The sequence below is a fragment of the Esox lucius genome, chromosome 17 (assembly GCF_011004845.1).
Source record: "Esox lucius isolate fEsoLuc1 chromosome 17, fEsoLuc1.pri, whole genome shotgun sequence".
Lineage (NCBI taxonomy): Eukaryota > Metazoa > Chordata > Actinopteri > Esociformes > Esocidae > Esox > Esox lucius.
Window position 1 is genome coordinate 9,506,774 of NC_047585.1, and position 8,275 is coordinate 9,515,048.

At 39.4% G+C, this 8,275-nt stretch overlaps 2 long non-coding RNA genes across 2 annotated transcripts; both read left to right on the forward strand.

Annotated features, from left to right (window-relative positions):
• The first annotated feature begins 1,586 nt into the window (after positions 1 to 1,586).
• Positions 1,587 to 2,555, forward strand: LOC117592887. The gene is made up of 3 exons (XR_004574615.1): positions 1,587 to 1,699; positions 2,048 to 2,099; positions 2,519 to 2,555. It is a non-coding gene; the product is annotated as an uncharacterized LOC117592887 (long non-coding RNA).
• A 264-nt stretch (positions 2,556 to 2,819) lies between these two features.
• On the forward strand, positions 2,820 to 8,269 carry LOC114828864. Its single transcript, XR_003777233.2, has 3 exons — positions 2,820 to 2,980; positions 7,936 to 8,059; positions 8,229 to 8,269. It is a non-coding gene; the product is annotated as an uncharacterized LOC114828864 (long non-coding RNA).
• Positions 8,270 to 8,275: the final 6 nt, after the last annotated feature.

The following is an 8,275-nucleotide window of genomic DNA, read 5'->3' on the forward strand; positions in this document are numbered from 1 at the left end:
TGTCGCCACTACAATATTAAAAACATTTAAAATGGAACCCTTCCCAATGTAAAGAGGTTCCTGTTTGAATAATTAGTCAGGGGTTCCTCAAAGGCCTATTCCCACAACCTTTTAAACTCCAAAAGGTTTTTTGAAGCTCATTCACTACTAAGAATAGGTGTACTGTCTGTTAAATGATGCCCTCTACCCAACACCCCTGAGGTCATCAGACTTCCTTGGGCCACCAGCCAAGTGCTGTGTTACTGTCAAGAGTTTAAAGAAATGCCAGCAAAGCTATTAGTCTAGACTGCTTTCAACAGGCAACAGGCTGGCCAGTGTGACAGGGGAACACAGAGAGGAGAGGGGTTGAGGGAGGAGGGAGCTTTCATTCAGTATGAATAGTTACAGTTGAGACAGACAGGTGCAGTCTGGCCTACAGTACTGAATACTGCACATGTATACTGTTTGCTGTTTGTCATTGCTAATACAAATAATTATTTACATTTAGTGGACGCTCTTATCCAGAGAGACTTATATTTAGTTCATACATTTTGAGAAAGTTGGGTGAAACAGAAATATAGTACTAGTAATGACACCCTAGTTAATGTAAGGTTCAGCAAAGTAATTGATTGAAAGAAGATATATGCACTTAGTTACTGGAATTGCTGCATGCTTTGCACATTATGTATGCAAATCCTCAGAGAAACAATTTGTTTAACAAGCAATATGTCAATAAAAAGATGCATACAAAACAGTATGTGCTACATATGCCACTGTAAATTATAGTTGTGCATCTTTGATGTCAAAGGGCTATTTGGTTTCCACTGGTCTTAAAGTCAAGGAAATGCGGAACTTCTACCCATTACCAGATATGAATATAAAATATATTGTTATAGTTAAAAATTAGCATTGCCCAAGTGGAATATGAATACACATTCACAATGCAATATGCTTATAAAAACAACGTCAACACTGCATGGATAGTTGATTGACAGTTTGGTTTGCCACTGATTAAAATGGCTATACACTATCATGGCTGGATAGAAACTTTCAATGCTGATGGGCGACCCCATGTGTTGGAGCTGGATACTGCAACACTCATGGTCCTCTGCCGTTTAGCAGCATCTGGTGGTAGGCTGTAGGAACATCATGAGGATGTAACATCCATTATCCACTGGTTAAAAAAAAACACAAGTTCTCCATCATATACCTGAATGAACATTTGTTGCTTATCCTGATCAGGTTGAAGTATACTTTAAAAGAAAGGTTGATAATCCAACCATATTAGATCTCTTTCTTCGTAAAATAATTGAAAAATCCCCAGATGGTCAAGAGCTGATTAGGGTAAGCCTTGGTGGGATGACAGGATGGCACACTATGTTTTGTCCCGGTGGGCTGGATTGTGGTAGTCGCAGGGACCCTTTGCCCTGCTGCCAATCTGATTAACAGGTAGTAGTGGAGTAGTAGTGGGGACTTGCTCCTTTGTTTCCAATCCTATTACTGTTAGTATTGGTGTGGAGTGGGGCAGTACAAATACAGTGGAGTGGGGTAGAATGGGAGGAAGGGGACCTGTTGATCTTTAATCAATCCTCTTATTGGACCGTTCATATGAGCAGGATCTGTATGGACCCCTGTGGATGTTCATAGGTTGAGGGGTGATCACGCTGACAACAACTACGAGTGTGTTCAGGGACCGGTGCACACTTGGAGCCAGCCAAAGGTACGCGTATGTGTGCATGTGTGAGTCTGGGCATTTGCTTGACTATGTGGTCTACCTTTGTGTGTGCGCCTGTGACTTAATTCATTATATTGACTAATTATATTTATAATCTATTTTTATGAGATGAAAACAGAAAACTCTATGGAAAATCAATGTACTTGGGTTATCACAAATGTTTTATACTTTGAAATACACAAAGTGTCCTACAACAGAAGTCTAAATGTCGCTCTTCTTCGTGTATTGTTGTTTTAAATGTGGTTCTTCCCTTGATGTAAGGTGTCCAGAACAATCCTGCACTTCTCTTACACAATCACTATCTGGTTCTCTGATTCTTACCCCTCCCTACAGAAAAAATGCCTCTTCATAAGGATATCCTAAGAGAAGTCTGGACTGATGACAAGTAAGACAATTGTGCCTTAGATTATGTATGACTTGGAGCATTTCAGTTCTCAGACCCTGCTTGAATATAGACCCCCCCCCCCCCCCCCACACACACACACACACACTTATGGACAACAACGTTTGGACAGAGAACGTGCTCATACCTGAGCAGTGACTCTTACCAATGGCTATAAATACCAAACCTTGTTTCCGTATGGCATGTCCAAGTGGGGCTAAACCAATCAAAGTCCTCTTGTTAGTGCTCCTGGTTGTTGATGACATTAGGCCTAGTTCCCACAGACTACATTATACTTTATAGATTTCTAGATGTATGTTATGTGGAACAGATGCTTTATCATGGAGAGCAAGGGGAAATGCTATCTCTTTGTGTCACAAAGTATTTTTATGACTTGTCAGATTTCAACATGTATCTTACAGGTCTCCAGAAAGGAGAGATGAATCCACTCCACATCAGGTAAGTCATTCACGCTAAGTTTCAAAATAAAGAAACAACACTGGGTGGCTTTTTGTTCATTTTAAAGACACCAGTTTCCTATTTACGTTTGTATGTGTTTTCTTGTTTTGTTCTTGATAAAATAAGCTGTTGTGTTCGAGTCAAAGTTGATTAGCCAGTCAGCCACAACTAACCCTTCTCCCATGTCATCTTGGTTCATCCCATTGACGTGTCTCTGTCTCTGAAGAGCAGATGGCTTTTTCACATAAATCCTATTAGCAACTTTCTGCTGATGGGGATCCAGTGAGTCCCAGGCGCTACACTCTCTTTATTATCTCCATTGTGTTGAATTGTCTTTTTTACACTTCCTTTTTCTTAAGAGGGGAAAAAGGAATTTGTAGTTTGTTAGAGCCGAAGTCACTGGCCACAGCATGTCTGCAGAGAAGGTAAAGTTATAGAATCAGTGTGTTGAAGAGCTTTGGCTGTTGAAAGGATGTTAGAGGGAGAAGGAATACTTGTGACGGCTCTCATAAAATGTATTTATGTACAATTCTGATTAATTCTGAAAGACTTTAAATACTTTTTTACTGAATTCTGATAGATGTCCTCTTGAATGCTAGACCATTTTGAGGACAGAAGAAGAGTTTACCTGTTATCAGAAGAGCAGTATACCTGTTATAAATACCCAATAGATGGAGCATACTGGTGTGTTATCGTAACAGTTTTAAGTAGCTTTACAAGAGCATTGGCTTGGTCCAGCTAGAATGGCTCAGAAGAACTGCTTGATGCTACACCACCTGGATGCTATTCTATCGTAGGCGCTTACACATTTACATTTCAGTCATTTAGCAGGCGCTCTTATCCAAAGTGACAATACATCATCATGATCCCGATGCCTCAGGTCCCATTTCTAGTCTATGGTATGACTTGGCTAGGGATTGCACTATAGATTTTCCATTGCCAAGAATGCCTTGCTTACTACAAGTTAGTGTGTGTTGTGTGGCACTGGTTAGGTAGAACCGGCCACTGGGTTGCGATGAAGCTCTGGTGTACACATGGATGTCAGGTAGCAAACTGATGTTGTTAACTTGATTGACTTGCTACTCTGAGGTTTTCCAAGCAAGTTATTGTTATCAAAATGAAAATCAATTGGGGGTGAGATAGGAGTTGATCATTTCAGTCACTCTTCTCAGTACGGGAAGTGGAGACCCATTCTCAGTACGGGAGAAGGATTTATCCATTTGATAAAAATACATGTACACATGAATATGTTTTTTTCCTTGACATATTGATACAGATAATGCAATGATTTTGAATATGACAGTTGGTTTCCCCCCTCAAAACAAAACTGCACGATGATGGCTTTGACTGCAGGCTGCCATTACTGTGACAGCTTGTCTGAGGTGAGGACAGAAATAGAGCCACGTCTTAATCGGATTACAGTGGCCATCCATTCCTGCACCCGGCCATTCAATGTTCAGGTGACCATAGTCACAGTGGCTGACCTTGTTTTATTGGGAAATTGTGGTTTGGTTCCAGTCACCAGTGCCATGAAAGCAATTGGGGAGAGCTATGAGCGGCTGAGCAAGGCTCATAGTGGGACAACTGTCTGGTTACTGACTGGAGAGAAGCTGAAATGGCTTATTTTTTGAATAGTCAATATGTTATTACAAATGTGAGAGGAAAGTATCTGCCAATTTTTATAAATATGTAAGGTCCAACGTTTCACTCAATACCGGTTTTCCTGAACAGCCTTGTATAGTTGATAACTGTTTATTACTGTATATCTCTAAAGCACTACTACCACTACGAGTAATAGCTAGCTTTGTAACTATGTAAGTTCTTAGACGGTTGTGAAGCAACAGGTTTAGGTGGTTGAGGCAGGTGACTGTAAAGCTGTTAGTATAGGCCAATTTGTTAGGTCACTGTGTCACAGCATGGACAGGTTACATCATGTGGGACATTAATTCTGTGGTCACTATTTACTTTTCATTGCGAATAGGATTTTAAAAAATTGTGTATTTTGTTCATTTTCAAGTAGACTATATTTCTAGAAGAGTGATTTGTTATGTTAAGTGTTTTATGCGTTTCTGTCCTTTCAATTCTTTCTGCTTGCACCTTCTGGTTCAATGGTAAGTTACTACAATCCTAGTGCTCCTGCTCACACTTTTCCTATAGGCATACAGTTCCTAATGAAAGTCTAAACACCCCTTACGGTCATCATATTGTTCTGCCTTAAAATGTAACCTGACATGGAATTTGTACCACAGATCTACACATATGTAAAATAAATGTTATGAACTGAATTTAGGGCCATCAATCTTTGGCCATCAATTTAAAAACAATAACCGATAATGACAAAGTGAAAACAAGTTTTTGGACATTTTTGCCAATTTATTGCACATTTACTAAAATGCTGAAATATCTCATGTACATGAATATTCAGACCCTTTGTTATGATCTTGAGTGCTTTATTATCCTTGATGTCTCTATAATTTGATTGTAATCCACATGTGGCAAATTCATTTGACTGGATAGGGTTTAGAAAGGCACACACCTGTCTATAAGGTCCCACACTTTACAATGCATTTCAGAGCAAACAAAGCCATGATGTCCGAGGAACTCTCTATTGTCGTTTGTGACAGAATGGTGCAGACTCAATAATAAAATGTACAATAAAATTGGTTAAGCATTGAAAGTTCCCAGGAGCACAATTGGAATCCTTCATTGTTAAATGGAAAAAGTTTGGAATGACCAAGACTCTTCCTAGAACTGGCCATCCGGTCAAACTAAGCAACAAGGCAAGAAGGGTCTTAGCCAGGGTGGTGAATAAAAGAACCCAATGGAGCATTTGTCTGCAGACATGGGAGAAACTGTCAGAAGGACAACCATCTCTGCAGCACTCCATCAGTCAGGCTGTTGTGGTAGAGTGGATAAACGGAAACCACTTCTGACTATAAGCATTTGACATGTCTGAAGGACTCTGGGCGCATGAGGGAAAATATTCTCTGAAAATGAACTATTAGGCTTGAATGCTAAGCACTAGATCTGACGAAAACAAGGTACCCCTCATCCACATGGCTAATAACATCTCTATGCAGTGAAGCATTGTGATGGGAGAGTAATTCCTCTCTGCGACAGGAACTAGGAGACTGTTCAGGATGGAGGGAAGGATTCATGGAAAAAAGTACAGTTAGCTAGTTATACATCTCTGGAAATACATCACTAAAAAAATTTCAGTTCCTCTGGTTTTACTATTCATAGGTAAGTGTTTGAATAAAATTAACAGTTGATCTGGTGGTCCTCCATCCACACCTTGATTGACCTGGCTGTGTGGCATGGAACATTGTCCTGCTGGAAAAAAACATTCTCAGAGGGGAACATTGTCAGAGCAGAAGGATCAGGTGTTCTTCCAGGATAACCTTGTACTTGGCTTGATTCATGCGTCTTTCACAAAGACAAATATGCCCAATTCCTGCCTTGCTGAAGCATCCCCAGATCATCATAGATTCTTCACCAAATTTCATAGTAGATGCGAGACACTGTGGCTTGTAGGCCTCTCCAGGTCTCCGTCTAACCATTAGATGACCAGGTGTTGGGGAAAGCTGGAAAATTTGACTCATCAGAGAAGATTACCTTACTCCTTTCCTCTACAGTCCAATCCTTATGGTCTTTTGCAAACTTCAGCCTGGCTCTTTTTTGCTTCTCATTGATGAAGGTCTTTTTTTCTAGCTTTGCATGACCGTCAGCCCTGCCCCTAGGAGCCTGTTTTGAACCGTTCTCGCCATGCACTTCACCCCAGCTGCTGTTTGCCATTCATTTTGTAGGTCAATTGATGTCACCCTTTGGTTGTTGAGTGACATTCGAATGAGTTGACAGTCATCTCGGTCAGTTGACAGTGGCTTTCATCTCCTGCCAGTCTGTAGCTTTGTTGTCCCCAATGTCTGTTGCTTGACCTTGTTCTTATGGAACATTTTCAGGATGGAAGCAACCTGACGCTCACTGTATCCCTCTGCCAGTAAAGCCAGAATTGAACCCTTCTTTTCCTCACTCAAAGCTTTTCTTTTCAACTCTTTTGTCATGCTGAATAGTTATTTTGTTCATTCAAATTACCTTTGAGGTACTGTGATGACCACTGTGATGACCACAGAAGTGCTTTTTATACTTTTCCTCATTACATTTGATTTGGTTCAGGTAATCACCTAATCAGTACCTCATTAAGCAAAATTAGGTGTGCCTGTGTTGGAATTTAACAGACACTGGAATGGAATGGCTGCCATACATGTAGAGATGCGGATTTAAGAAGCAATAGGAGTGGTCTCTTAATTTTTTCCAGAGCTATATAATCTGCACTGGCTAGCTATGTTAGCTAGTATAGTAGCTAGCTAGTTACCGGTTCATGGTGATCTTAGCTTGCTGCTGGGGCTGTCAGTGGCAATGCCAACTGTACAAGAACATTGGCCTACCATATTGTTTTTGCAGTTTCTGAAAGTGCTTATCTGCAAAATGTGCTTTGCAAATTATACTATTTGTGGTCAACTTGGGTGCATTCTGAGCTCAGGAAACAAATGGAAACTACAACTTAAACAATAAACAATGTTAATTAACATTCTGTATGAATGCAGTTTTCACTGTGCATTCCCTTTAAAGAAAAAACTCTCAGTCTCTGAAAATGTAACCCTGAGTTTATTTTGTCAGTGAGATTATTATACTTACTTCAATGCCAAAGAAACATCATCATGTCGTTTCAAAATGAGTTGTGTTCCAAAATAGTCCCCTCTTAGTCCAGACTTACATTTGCTTGAAAATCTTTGACATGGTTTAATATTTTTATTTTATTTCAACTTTATTTCAGCAGATAAACAGATTGAGAACAAACTCTCATTTGCAATGGCGACCTGGTCAAAAGCACAACAGTGAAAGGCAACAGAAAGTTACACAGTACTGAATAGAGTTGAATATTGTTATCCATCAGTCATTTCTTATCAATTTCAATTGAATTGAGGTTGAACAATTTTGACAAAAAGAATGTATATATGTTTCTCCAAGAATTGTTACTGACAATAATTGATGGTAATGGTTTCCAAATGTGCTCACACCAAGTATTATCTCTAAGATATGAAGACAAATGCTATGAAGACAACTTATTTTGTGTGTTTTTAAAAAACATTTACAAGATTATTTCACTTTGAAAATGTTGTTGTCTTTTAGATACAATTATAATGTGAAGACTTTGCAAGGTGTGTGTAGACTTTCACTATCCACTGTAAATGCATGGTTCATGCAACATGCTAATATGCAAACACTATTTTGTAAATATCAAGGATTTTGTTATAACTGTATAACTGTGTCATCATTTTCCTCTTATCTGACTTATCTTCCTATAGATAATGCATTCTAGAAGCCAAAGAAAAAGAAGGCAGAGACAGCCAGCCCAGCCCTCAATGGTGCCGATGCCAAGCCCAAAAAGAGCAAAAGCAAGAAGAACGAAGACCTGTCTGGAGAGGAGAGCCCTGCAGTTCAAAGTACAAACTGCCCCTCACATATCTTCAGGACAAATGGCAAAAATATGAAGAATATGCTGGAAATATGAAGAATATGTCCATCACATAAAATTATATCAATTTCATTACAGGCCATATCCCTTGACCTACTTGATTATGATGTCTATTCTCTGTGATTTTTGTCAAATAGATGGAAAAAAGGTGAAGAAAAAGAAACCAGATGAACCAGAAAAAAAA